General features: G+C 28.0%; 1 protein-coding gene across 8 annotated transcripts in view; it reads right to left on the bottom strand.

Annotated features, from left to right (window-relative positions):
- LOC122524393 (chondroadherin-like protein) overlaps positions 1-17,677 on the bottom strand; it is a 132,681-nt gene that overhangs the window by 13,533 nt on the left and 101,471 nt on the right. Inside the window, exon 1 of one of the 8 annotated variants that reach the window (XM_043646670.1) lies at positions 12,443-12,467. The exons of the other annotated variants lie outside the window; for them this stretch is intronic. The gene's annotated coding sequence lies outside the window, so the exon portion shown is untranslated. Of the gene's footprint in view, positions 1-12,442; positions 12,468-17,677 lie in introns of those variants that run through there. 8 annotated transcript variants of the gene reach the window in all.

The raw sequence follows: 17,677 nt of genomic DNA, 5'->3' as shown, positions 1-17,677 counted from the left end.
AAGAAGATGGATAAATAGCAAGTTTTATTATTATTACCTTAAAATAATCTTGTATAAATATTAAACATGCAATATTTTTCTAACATTTCTTTTTTTCTTCGCAGATTGTACATTATCATTTGATAGTTTGTTATGAATGCCAAACCGTAGGTTGAAAATTGATGGGTAGATATATTTAAATGAATTAAAATCGCAAAATTGTAGAACTCAAAATTAAAAGTTTTGATAATTTTTTTATTTTTCATAGCTACATTAATAATCAAGAAATAAAAAACAAAACAATTAAATGGGCAACGTATGACCTAGCTATACTTCCGTATAAAAGGTTGTCTTAACTTTTAATTTTACGAACCGACTACTTATTAAATTTAAAATAAGAAATTTAGAAAGTAAGATGAGAAATTGTCATATATAAAATTTAAAATATTAAATAAATATTTTTAAAATCACACACAACGTTTATCCAAATAAGGATATATATATTAAAATATTTCTTCAAACACATTAAATGGAGAATTTTTATAGTCGTTAAAAATAAAATAAAAATAAGAAGAAAAGAAAAGAAAAGAAAAGAAAAGAAACATTCAGATTATCATAAATCAGTCGGAGAACTGATGATCTCCTTCAACCAATTGTTCTTGTACTTTGATTGGCCTATTTTTTGTTTATTTCTTTGTTCTCATTCATTAATTTTAATTATTATTATTATCATTATTATTATTATTATATGGTATTTTAATTTACCCTTTCTTTATTATTATTATATATTAAATATATTAATGTCATATAAATATAATTACATATTAATATGATATCTCTAACATAAGATATTTATAAATTCGAAAGTTCGTAAAAGTAACCTAAAGAAAAATGTTGGTTTTATTATTTGATATGCCTTTTAACATTAAACATACCGATGCTTTATATGTACCTGTTTCTACAACAGCGAATCAAGTGACTCGTCTTAAATATTAAATAAGAAATAAAATATTATATATTTAAAATATTATAATTTAAAGTGTTATATATTTTACGGTGTATGTACAGCAATAAATATACCATTTATGCAATGAGAATACTTATCTCAGAAAAAAGTACTATTGTATAACTTGTAAAAAATTCTGCCAGATAGTTGAAAAAAAGTCATTTGACTCGTTGTGGCAGTTTTAGTGTTAATAAAGTATAACTATATTTCAAATATTTTATTTTGTAAAATTGAATAGAACAAAAATATTTAAGGTTGTAATAATGATCGGAATATGCGATATATTCCTTTATTCAGTTAAAGTTCAAACGATCAATTGCGAGCAAAACAAAACGCTAATATGATAAAATGGTGATAAACGATGTTTTAATAACACCTGTAACACATTTTACTAAGAAAATTTGATTTCGACAAATATTCGACAATACTTGTATAATGGATCAAAATATAAAATTATATAAAGATTTCTTATATGAAGCTCGTATTGTTTAATACTAATAAATAAAATTTTTGAAAGGGTTCGTTATAGTTCCTAAATCAGTAACTACAATGATATAAAAATTTTTTATTTTTTTATTTCTTTGTACAATCGAATATTGATAAACATTGAAAGTAAAAAGATATTGACATTCTTTTATAAACTTCTAAATATTTAAGGGAATCGAAGACTATAAGTACCTACTTTTTTTTAGCTTGCAATAGGCACAAATAAATTTGTCGACTGCCTTGAACTAGGTAATATGAATATTTCAATATCGATCGAAGAATCTTTACATACAGTACCTCCAATGCAAATTCAAGAACTACACTTTTTTGATGATTTATGCGATTAAGATTTACATGAAACAGTCATATTTTCCAAATTTCTTTCTTCGATTATTAAAAGATTAGAATAAGTATTGGTTTGCTAGGTAAATTTATGGTTATGTATAAATATATAGCGTAAGGTCTCTTTCTTAATTATCTTTAATAACTTTTAAATTATACATAAAAAAAAAACATTATCTTTACAGAGGATACATTGTATCAAGAAAGGCATATTGTAATATAAAAGACTTTTAAATTAAGGCGAATTTGAAAGTGAACTTGAGTTTTTCTAAATAAGATGGCCTATTTTATGGAATTTCGAAAAAACACTAATTTCCAAGTATTATATTGTTTGTCCTGAATTAATAATTAATAAGATATCAGACACACTGTCGAGAAAAAAATTTTTTTTTAATTTTTGGATTTTTGGCGGCATTCTAAAGTCAAAAACCCGATTTTCGACCAAAAAATCAACATTTGAGCCCCTATAAAAGATATTTAAAATTAAAAAAACAAAAAAAACTTGACAGCGTTACCTCGTTAAATATGTGTAGAAAAAGTGTGCAAAAATTCAAATCGATCGGTTCAGTAGATTTTGAGTGACAGTATCCAACGACTTTTAAAAAGCAAGTTTTAGGAAAATCGATATAAAGTTCGACATTGAGAAATTTTAAAATTCATCATAAATAAGGAGGTATTTTTTTTTACGTGCATAGAGTCGTTAAGTCCGGTTCTGTACATTATGGAAATGTCATGAGATATGTCCATAATACGTTGTTGCTCTTGTCTATGTCTAACCCGACCTTCTTTGCTTTGAAGCGTAGTTTTGATTTCAGCTCGATTAATCCTTTTTTGTAATATAAAGCATACTAAAAATGCTGTATCTCCGTCAATATTTCTCGGATCGACTTAAAATTTTTAACTTTAATTGCTGCATTGCTATAAACTTTTTGAAAAAAAATAAAAGTAACTTACATATAGGAAAAGATAATCGTGGATTTGTAAAATAGAAAAGATTACAATAGTACCATGTTTAAAATATTAGCATAAATTTCTAATTTGCGTCTAAGATTGCCTATTATTAGTATTTGCTTAAAAACTTTGAAATCCTAGACTGCGTGAGAAAATGTCGAGTCATTCTTGTTCACAGCACAGCAAACGAGTATGCAGAACAGAGACACACACCTATCCCACCTAGAATTTTCCGAGAGTATAAAAAGTGCGACAACCCATTGCTTGCATTGTTCATTATCTTCATTAATGATTTGGACGTGTAATGTCACAAGACTAGTCACAAGACCCTACACCTACATCTACTGGTTTAGCAGGACGCATCACCTTTTCACACTATTGTAAAACATTTTCTTTCCATTACCAAGACAATAAATTGCTGTATAAACTCAGAGAAATTTTTATGGGATTCGCAATTATACTCTCGAATATTTCGCACAACTTTCGTTCAATAAGCTTTTCTTAAAATTTACCTTTTATAATACAATATGCCTTTCTTAATACAACAAACACAATTTAGAAGTCGTGCTCCTTATATAATATGTCACATAGTATTAGTGTATTTTTTCAATGTTTTATCTTAAATAGTTTCTGGAGCTTGTATGTGTGTGTTGTTCACGTTTTTGTGAAACAAACTGTGATACTTATCAAAATGTTGGCACAATCTAAATTCTACCTTTTAAAATATATGATATTTAAAATATAATAACATATTAATTTATCTTATAATCACTATGAAAAAATAGTGTTATAAAAATGTTTACTATAAAAAAATACCTTTTGGAGCTATTAATGGTTGACTATATTTATTTCCTCTACAACAATTGCACAAATATTACAATTGATAACTAGATGAATTAGTATATAATGCCTGACCTGATATCTGAGAATAGAAATGACGAAAAATACGCTGATATTTATCAAATGTCATAAGGAAGCACGCCAATTCGCAATTATTAGGTGTTTGTAATATTTGGCCGGATTATGATAAAGTGGAATTTATTGCGAGTTAAATTTTAATTTTTACAAAGTTTTATAAATTTAATAAGGTGGCCAATCACAACCTTGAAATATGTCTACAAAATTTTAAACAAAAACGGGAAATTATTTATATTTTAGACAAAAATGAAATTCGATAAAATGCATCTATCATTGTATGCTTTTTTGTTTTATCTTCAAAAAGACACTAACTGCAACGGAAATGAAACGGAAATGGATCGACTGGAAAATCTATAAAGCGTACTTCGTATCTATTCTTTGATTTAAAAATTGACTTAAAAAGTAGAAACAAAACGTATGTAGAAAGCCTGAAAAAATATAAAAGCGAAGAATTAAAAAAATTGTTTGATATAAAACTATTCAAATTATCATTGGTTCAAATATTGAACATTAATACTCATGTTTTTTTTTAGGAATAGTTGTTTTTAATTGATTATATATATTTGTTTCTTTATCATTACCAAGTATGAAAGAACAAAATTTCTATGGCAAATCGTAAAAAGTGACGAGAAATAAATCAATTATGACAATGCATTATGTAAATATTTTTGATAGGCTGATACATTAGTGAGACAATGAAATATTCATCGTAACAAAATTCTTTTGTGTATTTGGTGGGAACAGAAGTTTATTAGGAGCTTTTATCAATGAGTCAAATGATAACAACCGATTATTACGGTCAAGAATTAAGGTAATTACACGGTATCCTGATAGAAAGTTGATCAGAAACAGCTACATATCGACGTAAAGTGTGATCAATACCGTACTTTTTCTATAACAACTGAAAGGGATGACTTTATTAATTATGCTAATAATTACAGCAGTGTTTCAATCGTAAATTTAAAATTGAAAAACTTGAATTTATGATTTATATTGTAATAATAGTATTTATAAATTATAAAATCTATTTTTCCAAGCTTTGGGCTTACTATAAGACTACTGTCATAAGTAAATGCATAATTATCAATTTCAACAAATTGGTTTCTTTTCTTTTACAACTAATTATAAATCACAGTTTAAAACAAGCCATAGGATATTAGAAATTTCTCAAATTTGCACTTATTAGCAGATTGATATAATTTCTTGTTAAATTTTTAATTTTTTGTTTTAAGTTTAAATATATTGTTCTAATATTTTATATAAGTTAATACTGTTCTTTTTTTTCTCTCATTATCACCGCCAACATGAAAATATTCTACTTCACGATAATGCAGGAGCTAGTATTACTACTACGATTAGAAATATACATTATCAATGTTAGACTATGTTTCTCCTTTGTGAGCTTTCTCGTTAGAATTTTCCCATCTGATTTTAATTTATTCAGATCGATGCAATGCGGCTAGTCCAGTACATGACTTGTTAACTCCTAAAAAATATATGTAATTTTAATAGAAATGGGATCAGACAATTAGCTGCTAGGTGACAAAAAATAGTAGAAAATAAAGATTAAATATATTGTAAGTCAATTAAAAAAATATATTTGTAAGAAGGGTGTTTGGGTATTTTATATCGGTTATTAAATAAATATATATATATTAAAAACTTAGTCAACGGCCTAGCTACATTGTATTACTAGTTTCCGGTAGATCACTAAAGTCAAGCACCGTGGATAGGCACGGTTAATATTAACATGGATAGGAAACAAAAGACGAAAACCATGTGCTATTGACTCCAGAGAGACGGTAAAAAAACGCGATCTCTGTGGTAAGAAAAAAAAGAAAAGAAAAAAAAATTATATATAAATAATTTGAAAATTCCACGAATGTTTACAAGTATCTAATAGATTGCTACAAAGTGAGATGGAAAGGATGATAAAAGAGGAAAAAAGAAAAGGAAACGACATATGAATGTATGAGAAACGTATGTGCATTTGAGTGATTACGAATGTTCTTTTTCTTTTTATAGCCGACTCGTCGTGTTCACAAAAATGTTCGAAGGCCAGAAAAAGCTTTGAGTTTTCTCCCACCTTTTTTGATACGAGTTCTGCATTTTTGTTTGCACCAGAAAATTTGAATGTACTCTTCGCCAGGATTGCCCGCCAGCGAACAGATGTAATGACAGAGAACTCATCCAACACGCTTTGCTAACGTTAACATGATGCTGCTCTCTGAAAGCTACAATACTATTGCGCCGTTAGTTTACTTCTGTGTGCGCACGCGTACGTGTGTATAGATTACGTAGAAGCCGCGCTTGGAACGTCAACCTCGGAAAATTTGATGCTCGTAGAGAGCCAACAAAACGATTACTCCGACAAAGATCACTAGATTTACTAACGTAGAAACAAGTTTTAATGCATTTCTCGTGTCAATCCGTTAAATAAATCGTTTCTTTCGGCTTGGAATAATGAATTATTTTCAATACTTTTTATAATACACTTATTTAGAACGATCTCATTTTTTCGATTATTTGAATTATGGGATGAAATGACATAATCGAACCATTTTTCAAACTTTACTAAACTTAACAAATTGTAGAAAATAAGAACACCCGCATAATTCTTTCTATATCTTCATCTTTTATATTTTATATCAACGAAATATAAAAATAGCGATTTTTAATTAATAAGACGGAGTCAAATATCGTGTTTTCACAACAATAAACAAACAAAGGCAAACTTTTTTTTTTAGCACTTCAAGTAGAATAAGCAGATGAATTTTAAAGATGATCGATAAAATTTGTAAATCTGTATAAGGAGTAAAAGAAACAATATCATGAGAGAAGTAACTTTTCTACTAAGAAAAAGTAAATCGAATCAAGAAGAATATTTCTGTTTCAACTATAAGTGTTTAGTGACATCAACTGTAGGTAAGAAAATTTAAGGTTCACATTTTCTAACGAAGAAGGAAAGGAAGAACGTAGCCGCTTTTTAATTTAAGACTTTATAAAACTTAGTAAACTATTTAAGAATTTATAGCATCCTCTATAACCTTTCCATTTTCGTCGTTCATGACTCAATGACCATGGTATAATTTTTTATTAAAAAAAAAAATATTATCCGATTATGTTTACTTTAAATATTTAAAATCTCTTAAAGAACATATCACGTAAAGATGACAAATATTAAATAATTCTTCGAATAAAAGATATTAGTTATGTGGATTTTTGCTTTATTAAAAATAACTAAGATGCACAAACTGTAACAACAAATTGCTCCTTCGAGTTCGCTACTCTTGTATTCTGTAATTTTAGAACTCGAGATTTCTTAACCAGCTTATAGAATTATAGTATGCCAGATAATACAAGTCCAAATTTCTAGCCATTGTCATTCATTATCAACATTCGTTCAACTACAAGAATGGACATTATTGCCATAGTACGTTCAAAATTCGATCGTGATAGTAATAACGAGGTCATATTCATCGTGATACAGACATGCAAAAATAAATGTATACATGCTCGCTAACTATGACTAAAACATAATTTGGTCTAATGATGTAATGTAATATTTTGATTTTATTTCAGTGATTTATATGATTTTACAAGTATCGTGCAATTTAATTTATTTTAAGACCTTTACCAATCAGTAGAAAGATAATTATTAACTTGGAAAATATTATAAGATTACAAATTGAGTAAATTTATTTAATGAAATTTACTATATTATTAAGCTTAGTAAATTATTAATTCTTATTAAAATAAAATTATTAATTACTTCTCTTTGTTTTTATTTTTGGTTTAACGAATTTTATGTAAACGAATTCTTTGATAAAAAAATATTATTGTTATTTATACCATTTTAAACAAGAATCGAAATTAAGAAATTAAATAGTATATTTAAAAGATATTACATTATACTTATACAAATTAGAGAAAAGTTTCGATTACGCTCAAGATTATAGTATGGAATCTTGAATCATAATAGAATCATAATTGGGTACTGAAGTAGTGCGAATTCTTTTTTATTATGCAAAAAAATCAAGATTAATCTAAGATAATAATTTAACATTAGTGTTTAATTAAAATTAAATTTAAAATAATGTATGTATATGTAAAAAATGTATAATAACAATGTTTACACTACTAGTTACGCTAAACAAATAATGCAGTTAATAGTGGTTAGTCGTTACTTTTTAAAATATTCTACATCACATAACAGTGCGATCGTAGAATACATCACATTTACATTATACATTCGATAACCTAAGAAACAAGGTATTCTGTGTCAAAATCGTTAACCACAAAACGTCAAGAGAAGATTAATTCTAATTTGGGAAAACTGTTTAGTTATATAACATCATCGAACCGACAAATAAACGTACCAAAGTGATTCCGTCTACATAGATTCATCGATTTTCTAATTGACCCAAAATACAATTATCGTGGTTTCCTCTAAATGCAGGTAGTGTTATTGGTGTGCGTTTATTCCGGAAGTGGAAAGCTGGTGTAGCAAGACCATGAGAAATCCAAGATAGAATGTCCATTAAGAGACTCACCCCTTAGCAAGCTAGGTCAGACGTAACCTTCTATCTAACGGTAGAATGTAATTTTATATTCTCCCCCTTGGCCTCGTGCCCCTAGTCTCTTACACGACATTGCTTCACCTGTTGGTTGCACATATCTCTCTCTTTCTCTCTCTTATCTTTATTTTTTTGCTCACCCCTTCCCGATTTTCTGTTCTTCCTCTCGTTCCTTCTCAGTTCTCCAACGTATGTGTAGTATTGATCGTTTCACCAACATACAGCTAAGTTTCTCCCATTTCGTAGAAAGTCCAAGGTGAAACGTCCACCAGGTTGGTATCCTTGCCTTTTTTGAAGCCCCATTGATTAGAATTCACAAAGAACTACGAGTAGAACAGTTTCCCTCCTTATGTTCACTAACTCTCTTTTCGATCCTTGTTTTCGATTGGAAGGTCAATATGAGACAGTAGAGTACTACAAATAGCAAGGCATTGTCTTTTACGAGACTCATTAAACGGATTATAGATGTTGTCCCTTCTTTGCTCTTATTTTTTGTTGACTTTTATTGATCTTGTCTCATTGACTTTTCTTTCTTTTCTCATTGGCTTTTCTTTCTTTTTTTCACTATTACTTTTCGTCTGGATATTAAAGGCGAGAATATTTGAACATTAAAATCTATTTCTTTAAAGGTGCGTGTAATAAGAAAGGAATTACTTTTCTTACGTTCAAAACATGAATATCAGTCGTCGTACAATAGTTGAAAATTAGTTTGATTTGTTTATTTTCTTATTAGTCAAAAATGAAATATCTTGATTTAAAATTCATGAATGCGTTTAGTTTGCTTAAAAAATAGATGAATAAGCATATTTTTCTGTCATAATTATTTCAAAAAGTTGGCAACTTTAAAATAAAAATATAATTTCCCTTATTTTGTTCACGTATTTGCATTTGCTACATTCTTGATACGCTTTAGAATCTAACTTGTTGATTTTCCTTTTAAAAGTCAATCCACTTATTTCAGTTTAGTTTCAGTTTAGTGTATTTCCCTACTATTTAACTATAGCAATTATCTAAAATTATTCAAATCTTTTCGTTCAGTTTCACTTTAGTTTTTGATTCGTTATAGAAATTCTGATAACTTGCAGTATTGTCTAAGCAGAGCTCAGTGGGATATCCCAAATATGGCACAAAAGTAAGAGAAGATTTTCTATCGTTTTATCTATTCCCCACTTTAAATCCTCTTAATGTAAACAAAGTAGAATCTGTAATACCTGATTTATATAGGGTATATTTAACTGATATAAGATAACTGTTTTAGTTAATAAGGAACCTCATAATATCTTGATAAAAAATCAAATTATTGAAAATCAAGCAAAATATAATTTTTTTTTTTATATAAAACAATCATATAAACTCTTTGAATACCTTAACCCTTTGCGGACCGAGCGCTCCTGACCATTTCGTTCCAGCTGGTCCGCACAGATTTCACTAGTCGCTTATCCGCTTGGTAGCGTTTACTTTGGAAAACATTTGAAGATGTCGAGCCATACTCGACGTAGGACGCGCCAGAACAAAAAGCGATGTCGAGTCACACTCGACATAGGACCGCAAAGGGTTAAACCAGCTGTACTGCTCAATTTTTATCATTGATATTCTATCACATATTGTAAGCCTTACCATCGGTATGCTGTGTGTGCGTAAGTAAGTATGTGAGATAAGACAGTTAAAAGATAGTGTGGAAGGTTCTCTAGCATCAGTAAGTTGTGTGTGTATGTGTGCATGTAAAATCAGGCAATTGACAGTCGAAAAGATATAAAAGATTTTCGAGCATACTAGTTGCTATATGTGTGATCGATACGAAGAGCGATGTATGAGAATAGAGAAAGGAGTAGTTCATTGTAAGACTCGAAGAAATAAAGACTTATTCTATATATTAGTGCCCTTAAGTTCTAACAATAAGTCTTTACATCTCTCTTACAATATCAAAGTCACGAAAAATATGATGCTTTAGATGTCATTCAAAAGTAAAATGTGTAGAAGATGAAAACAATTAATTTATTATAAAGTAAATTTACAAAACTGAAAAATAATTAAAAAACTAAAAAAATTTCTTTTTCAAATTATTTAAATGTGCTTTATTAAATATAGTATTTTAAATTAGTTTTGTTTTGTTTATCTTATTTTTTTAATTTAAATATTTACAAAATGATATATTATTAACACACAAAAATCTATTAATATTCTCAAGCGTTTAACGTAACTTCCATCGAAAACAATTTCTTAACTTGTAGCATAAACTTTTAAAATCGGATGTTTTATATTAGATACAGTTACCTATTCTATGAGAAAATAAATGACGGAAACTGAACTATCATTAAAGTAACTGAACGGTGACAAAGTAGAAGGAACGAACGAACGGAGACTATATTTAAATATGAAACTGATCTTAAGTTTGGCGAAACGTACTAAACTCTGCACAAATACGAATTTATAGATGGGTATACAGTTTGTTTTCAAGATGTCAACAAGCACCTATTAGACTGTCTCATTAATGTATATTATGAATAAAAGTGCACCCCGCAGAATTACATAAGATAAAATTTGTATACTTAGATTATGTTAGCATCGGTTTAATTATGTTAGCTTTATGTTATGCTATTGTAATATATTATATAGTATCACTATTGTATTTTGATATGCGATGGATTTCATGTCTACATACAAGTAATGATAAACCAAGAGTAATCCAATGAACGTTGAATAGCCCTAGAAATCAGTGGTGATGTAGAGAGTACGCGGTACCATGACTTCATTATTAGATTGATAAATGAGTCAGCCCATATTAGATGAAACGAGGAAAAATTTTTCACATCGTTCAAAATCTTGGTATTAGCATTTCATTCCAATCATTAATTTTGATATTGATTGAGACGTTACTCACTAATTCATATGCAATTTATTTTCTTTATTTATTTTATTCTTACGACGCTTTTTAAGACACCAAAAGTTTTATAATAATGCCATTACTTATAAATATTTAATAATTCTTTAAATTTGTTTTGTTACAACTTTTTAATTATACTTTTTTAATAAAACTGATAAAAGTTTTTTTTAATCATGGCATATTTGTAAAGATAAAATTAATTAATTTTTAAGATTCAAAGTGAATATTCCACTTTAATGTTATGTTAAAGTAATTACAACTCATTGATTTTAGATTCCATATGTATAATTAATCTTGAAAGGAATCATTATAAAATTGAATTCTACAATCTACGATTTTTAAAATTAGATGTAACTTGCTATGAACTTGAAACATGCTTCAAATGATGATTAATTTGTCATGTTATGATCAGAACGTGATTGACAAATTTTTATAAAGTTTTACAAAAATCTTATCTTCTTTAAAATAAGTATTCTTGTAGCCTAAATAGGGAAAGACTATTAAGAAGGTTGATAATTAACTGTTTTTTAAAGATTTTTTCAAATTAAAGGATTGTCTGAGATTATTGCAACTTTGTTCACTTTTTATTTCACATTTTAACTGATTTGACACATTTGTAGATGTACAGCTCGAAAAAACATATTGGTGGTTGCAAAACTGTTGGAATTCTAACATCGGTTGTAATTGTGTGCAAAAAATGAACCAATAATATTTTATAGTCTAACTGCCAATTACTCCTTTATGTAACTCGCAGCTAGTGATTTTCTTTTGATACTTATTATAGATCACTTATTCCTTTATTCAAGATTACCTGGAAGGGGTAACGGAAGATACCTCCCATTGCTCCTAGAATTTTTCTCAAAACTCTGTACCGTAAGAAAGGGATGGTTTCCGATTGGTCGTAGGTATCATTGGGTCGTTCTTATAACAATGAAGGAAGGAAACATAGTGCTCTTTAAAAGAAATGGCTATACTGATGCAAAGAGAAACCGATATCGACTACCTTCAAAGAAATTCTTCGGCTATTGTAATCTAGCCAAATTCTAAAACAGTCTTATGCAATTATCAGCACAGAAAAAACTATTCAGGATCTTTATGGCCAGTGTGTAATAAAAGGTCATCACTTTTTTTCTGATTTTTTCATATGCAAACTATAAGTATGTTTAAATTAAGTAAGTAAATAAATTGTAGTAATACAATTGCAAATTTAATAAAAAAAGAAAAATCATTTATATACAACTCAATTCGACATTGCCACAGCTACACATACTCTGTGTTTAACGAATATACACTACTTACCATCGCTTCTTTTGTATGACACAATTTAGCTACACACGTTTCAACCTGTCCTCACAGTTAACGGGTTCATTAGAATCATTTAAGGATTTTTCACAGAAGTGAAAGTGATATTGCTCTCCTACAACAATCATAAGAAATAATTCTTTGATAATATTTAGGTAAATTAATAAAGTATCTATTTTTACACAAATATTCATTATTGCATTAGGTGAATCGAGTATTTACTATGAATCGAGTGTTATACTATGTATAATAGTAAATTGATCATTATTATTTTTACATCGAAAGAATGAAAAATTATAAAAATATTACAAAATAGTCGTTTTCTCAGGACAATTCAGACCGGATCGCAACACAATATACAGGGTGTACTAGAGTTTATAAGCCAAACTACAAGAGCATATTCTAATTGTGGAAATAAGAACAAAATGTTTTATGAAGTTCCTTTAAAAGCGCTCTATTATCAAATTATATTAGACTTCGGATGTTTATGTAAATGCATATTTTTCTAAAAAACAGATAAAGCAATGAAACCAAGGCACAAATACCTTTTATAATCAGGAGGTGCTCAAAATACATTTTCTTTTTGCATTTTTTACATAGTGCATATTTACGTTCAAAAACATATGCAGTAGTATATTAATGCATATGTTATTTGTCTTATCTATGGATATTTCGTGCTGACAGTGAATATCTTTGATAAATACTTTAATATATTATTTGTCTTTACATTTTAATGTATCATAATAACTTCCAAGTGCAATTAAATGTAAAATATACTAAATATAGATCATTATAAAGTATGTTTTCATGACTTTGAATCACTCACTGAACGTTATATATTTAATTTGAAATGTTATTAATATTTGAGATTCAAGTGGTAAAGTCGGATTTGTTTGATTCTACTTTATGTGTGCTGAAATAGTAGTTATTCAATCATTTTCGTTTTTATATAAAAACAGAGTATAACGATGTTAACTTTTCCATGTTTCTAGAGACTAGATAGAACTTTTTATCTTAAAATAGTTTAATTTTTCATTCAGTCATTTAAAAATAAGAAAATTACCTTTTGTTACTCTATTTATATGCACTATATTTTTTTATGAAGGCGTTCTTTTTTGACTTTATATATTAACTTTATATGCCTGTCTTTCATGATAATAAATTATAATAACTTTATATGAAACCTTGATTAATATAACATAAATTGATTAGCAGAAATATTTATTAAAAATTATACCGCAATAACGTAAATTGAAATATTTTGATTTATTGTTGGTTCAATGTAAATTTTCTCATCTATTAGGCATTTCTTTTCTCAAAAGTTTCCCTCAAAAGTAAGAAAGAAAAGCTGAAGTATACTTTAATAAACTTTTTATTAACACTTTGACGTCCGGGCGATTCGAAAAAATGTCTACGCTCGGCGCCGGCAGCGCTTCGTCGGATTTTTCGCTTGGCGCCGGCTGCGTTCGCTTACGATCGGCCGTTCTTGAAAGTAGTAGCCTGGTATGACGGTCGAAATTTCGACGTTTTCTCATAAATTTTTTAAATATGAAAATAAAATGCGATCGTTTCGAAATTTTTACATATTTTTATAGGTGTCTTGAAATGTACAAAATAAATTTTTTTTAATTAATTTTATATTAATTTGTCAATAATTTTGTCTGTCTAAGTTGAGCCCCCGAAAAATAGTTGAGTTGTTTCGGAGAAGCACACAACCTTCCCTAGTCATTTGAAATAAAAAATTATAGAGATTATTTTTCTGTAGGCTTTATTCTAATGAACTATTCAATAATATACATATTAAAAAAAAATAAAAATCGCGGACTTATAAGAAAAAGGTTTTCAAAATGGAATTTTTTTTTTTATAATTTTTTTTAAAAAAGTTAATTTATCATAAAAAATGTAATTTTTTAAAAGTTACGTATTTAGCTATGTGTGTTTAAAATAACAGGTTCAATTTTTAGCCTAATCAGTAAATAGTTTTAAATCAGTGCTTTCCCGAAATTCCGTAAACGTGGTTTCGAGAAAAACGCGTTCAAAGTTTTTCAAACTTTCATACAAACTACAGCGCGCTTGTTTCTTTTGGCTATAATTTTTAAAATATTCTAAATTTTGATCAAAAACCTTTAGAAAATATTTTTAAGATGATTTTCTTGCAAAAAAAAGTAAAAAAAATCAATTTTTTAAACCCGTTACACCGGCCTACTACCTAAAGTTATTGGGAAATACATAATTTATGAACGTTCATGAATATCTATGATTGCTCTATTTGTAAAACATACAGTCTTGTTGCAACCCGCTTAAGGGGGGACATCACTAGTGCGAAATTTTGAAAAGTCGATTTTGTTGTTGTTGCATATTTCAATAGTCTATACCTTTAAAAATAACATACAAAAATTTCAAGTGTCTATCTCAAATAGTTTTTGTGTTACATCCATCTAAGGAACAACATACTCTTACCGTACAATATCAGTAACTTAAACTTGAAACGCGTTTATCTCAAAATTACATTTTTCAAATTTAATGCAGTTATAATTTGAAGACAAATCATCCGATCTATTTGATTCTTTTTGCAGCTTCTTTTATATATGTTTCTCCATACCAAGAACCTCCAGTTTTTCGATCGAATATAAAATGTAATTTTAACAGGCCAAAAAATCATCAAATTTTCGTCAGTAGTTTCGGTACTGTTTTTGGACCCTTGGGAGATTGCAAATAACTTACTGAATTTTCAATTTTTTTATCCAAAAATTTTATTATGTAGTTATTATAAATCCAGAAATATTTCCTTCAAATATTAAAAAATTTCATGCAGTAATTTTCTTTAAAAAAATTCCACAAAAATCACCTTTGTTCAGGAGGTTACACTAGTGGTGCCCCTTTATAATTCTTTTGAATATCCGAACCATTCTTACCTGAGTAAATATCCTTTCTTTTCTGTGAAATCTGTTCTCAGATATCTTTATCATCGGTTAACACGATCAGAAATTTTCCGTTGCGACAAATTCTTTAAATATTCTGACAAAAGACGGAACGGACGCCAATGGTTGTAGCCGGCGATATTGCAACTTTTGTGACTTAAACCACTGTGGTGTCGCCGGACGTCATAGTGTTAAGTTATTAATTGAAACAAAAATTTCAAAAATTAAGAATTGACAAAAGTATAATCTTGTCTTGGTTTCCTTAAGTTATGTATAAATACGAGAAAATTAAAAACACAAATAAGATTATAACTTTTGTATAAATTTATATTTATATCTCAAACGATAGAAAACATGGAGAAAGAAGCTAAGAGGAAGAGAAAAAGGGATGAAGGAAGATATATGATAGAGTTTCTAATGGCTTCTTGTAATCATGGTAAACTCATTAGTTGTCAGACAAGACGTAAAAGCCTGTTTATCAATTAGGTACTAATGCGAAAACCACCCAAACTACCGACCTTAATAGTCCAGCGATCTTCCATTTATCTCTTACGCGACGATGATATCAAATTAGCCTTGTTAACTAAAAAATAAGACATCAAACATACCTATTTACATTCGTCATTACGCTCTAATCTATAATAACAAAATGATCCGTGTTGAATACTTTTTTTATAAAGCAGCTATGACTTTAACTGGCAATTAAAATTCACCAAATGATGAAAAGTAAGTCTAATAGATAGAGCTATCATTAAATATAAGAATAGTAGATTTTTTATTTTACGATATATAAATTAAGTTTTGATATTATTCAAGATATAATATACTATTATATGGTATTTATTTATTATTACATTCATGATTATTTTCTCTCAGTTGTTCGGTTGTGAGTATCCTCATTTATTCATTTGAATTATGAATGAAACAAAAGATTTGCAATTATTTTATATTAACTTTATGACTATTTCTTACGAAGAAATTTTTAATATAATTTGTAAAAATTACCAGCATATTATAGATGATAATGAAATTTTTATATTATTTCTATAATTTACGTACTACTAATGCCTTTCAAGCTTTTGAAATACACTCATTACAATGAATAAGGCATTACAAACGAATAAGAATAATAATATGAATATCACATAACAAAATAGACATACGAAAGATTTATATCTTAAGATCTTTATATCTTAACCCTTAGCGCTCCGCACGTTTTTGTACCACTGCCTACCAGCAACTCGGGCACATTTTCGCAGCGGAACGAGTATAAAGAAGGAGTTTTATTTTAAGTGAGAAGAATTACACGTGCTTGTTAATATTTTTGATTTTATTTCTTTTATACACATATGCACCTTATTTTTGTAAATGAAAAATAAATTAAAAAATATTTTTTGTCTTTTTTTTTCTTTTTTTTTTCCTAGTCATGCTAAAAACATTGGGCGCCGCAGCGGAACCTACGGAGCGCTAAGGGTTAAGATATAAAGATATATAATATATATAAAGATTTATATATGTTATTTTAATATATGTACAATTATATATATATTAAATATGCATATATAGCTTGGGGCATCTGACTTGATTATCTCAAATAACTTCTAAATTGTACAGTAAAAAAAAATAATTTTTACAAAGATAACATAATATTAAGAGTGGCCTAATGTAGTGTAAAAGATTTCTTTATAAGTGAAGGCGTTTAGGAGGTTTAAAAGTAAACATTGTTCTTTTATTGATATGCTCTAGTTTGTTATAGCTGTTCGAAAGAGAAATTAGTTTTCATGTAAAAAAAACATGATATATTGTTCTATTTAAGGCTAATTATTCACGAGATAATAACGAAGGTATGATTAGCATAAGATGTTTTTGAAAGATGAATGCAACCGAATAATGATGATGTTTTTTGTCACGTAATGCTTATCAAAATTTCACGTATAATTATTTGAATATTGTCATCAACGATTTCTGTGATTTACTATTATTTAATTAATGATAAAATAGAAAAAATTTATCAATATTGTTGAAAGTATATATATCCTTATATATATTGAACCAGGAAAACACTACCTAGTTTTAAGTCTGTATTTCTTGTTCATATTTATGTCAGAGTTTGTCAGTAGTAGTTTTCAAATCTATCCTGTGTATTTAAATATTGTGACTTCATACGGAAAAACTAATTTTCCCATTGAATTCTGCAACACAAAATTAGAGATAAATCTACATATTTATTAGTTATAAGTATAAATTTTTTGATGCATTTAAAATCATTAGCGTGCCCCTACATTTGATTAGGTTATTAAGTATGAAATGT

This window comes from Polistes fuscatus, unplaced genomic scaffold, assembly GCF_010416935.1.
Source record: "Polistes fuscatus isolate 324 unplaced genomic scaffold, CU_Pfus_HIC Scaffold7, whole genome shotgun sequence".
NCBI lineage: Eukaryota > Metazoa > Arthropoda > Insecta > Hymenoptera > Vespidae > Polistes > Polistes fuscatus.
The sequence above is the reverse complement of the archived record's forward strand: the minus strand, read 5'-3'. Positions and strand labels throughout refer to the sequence as shown.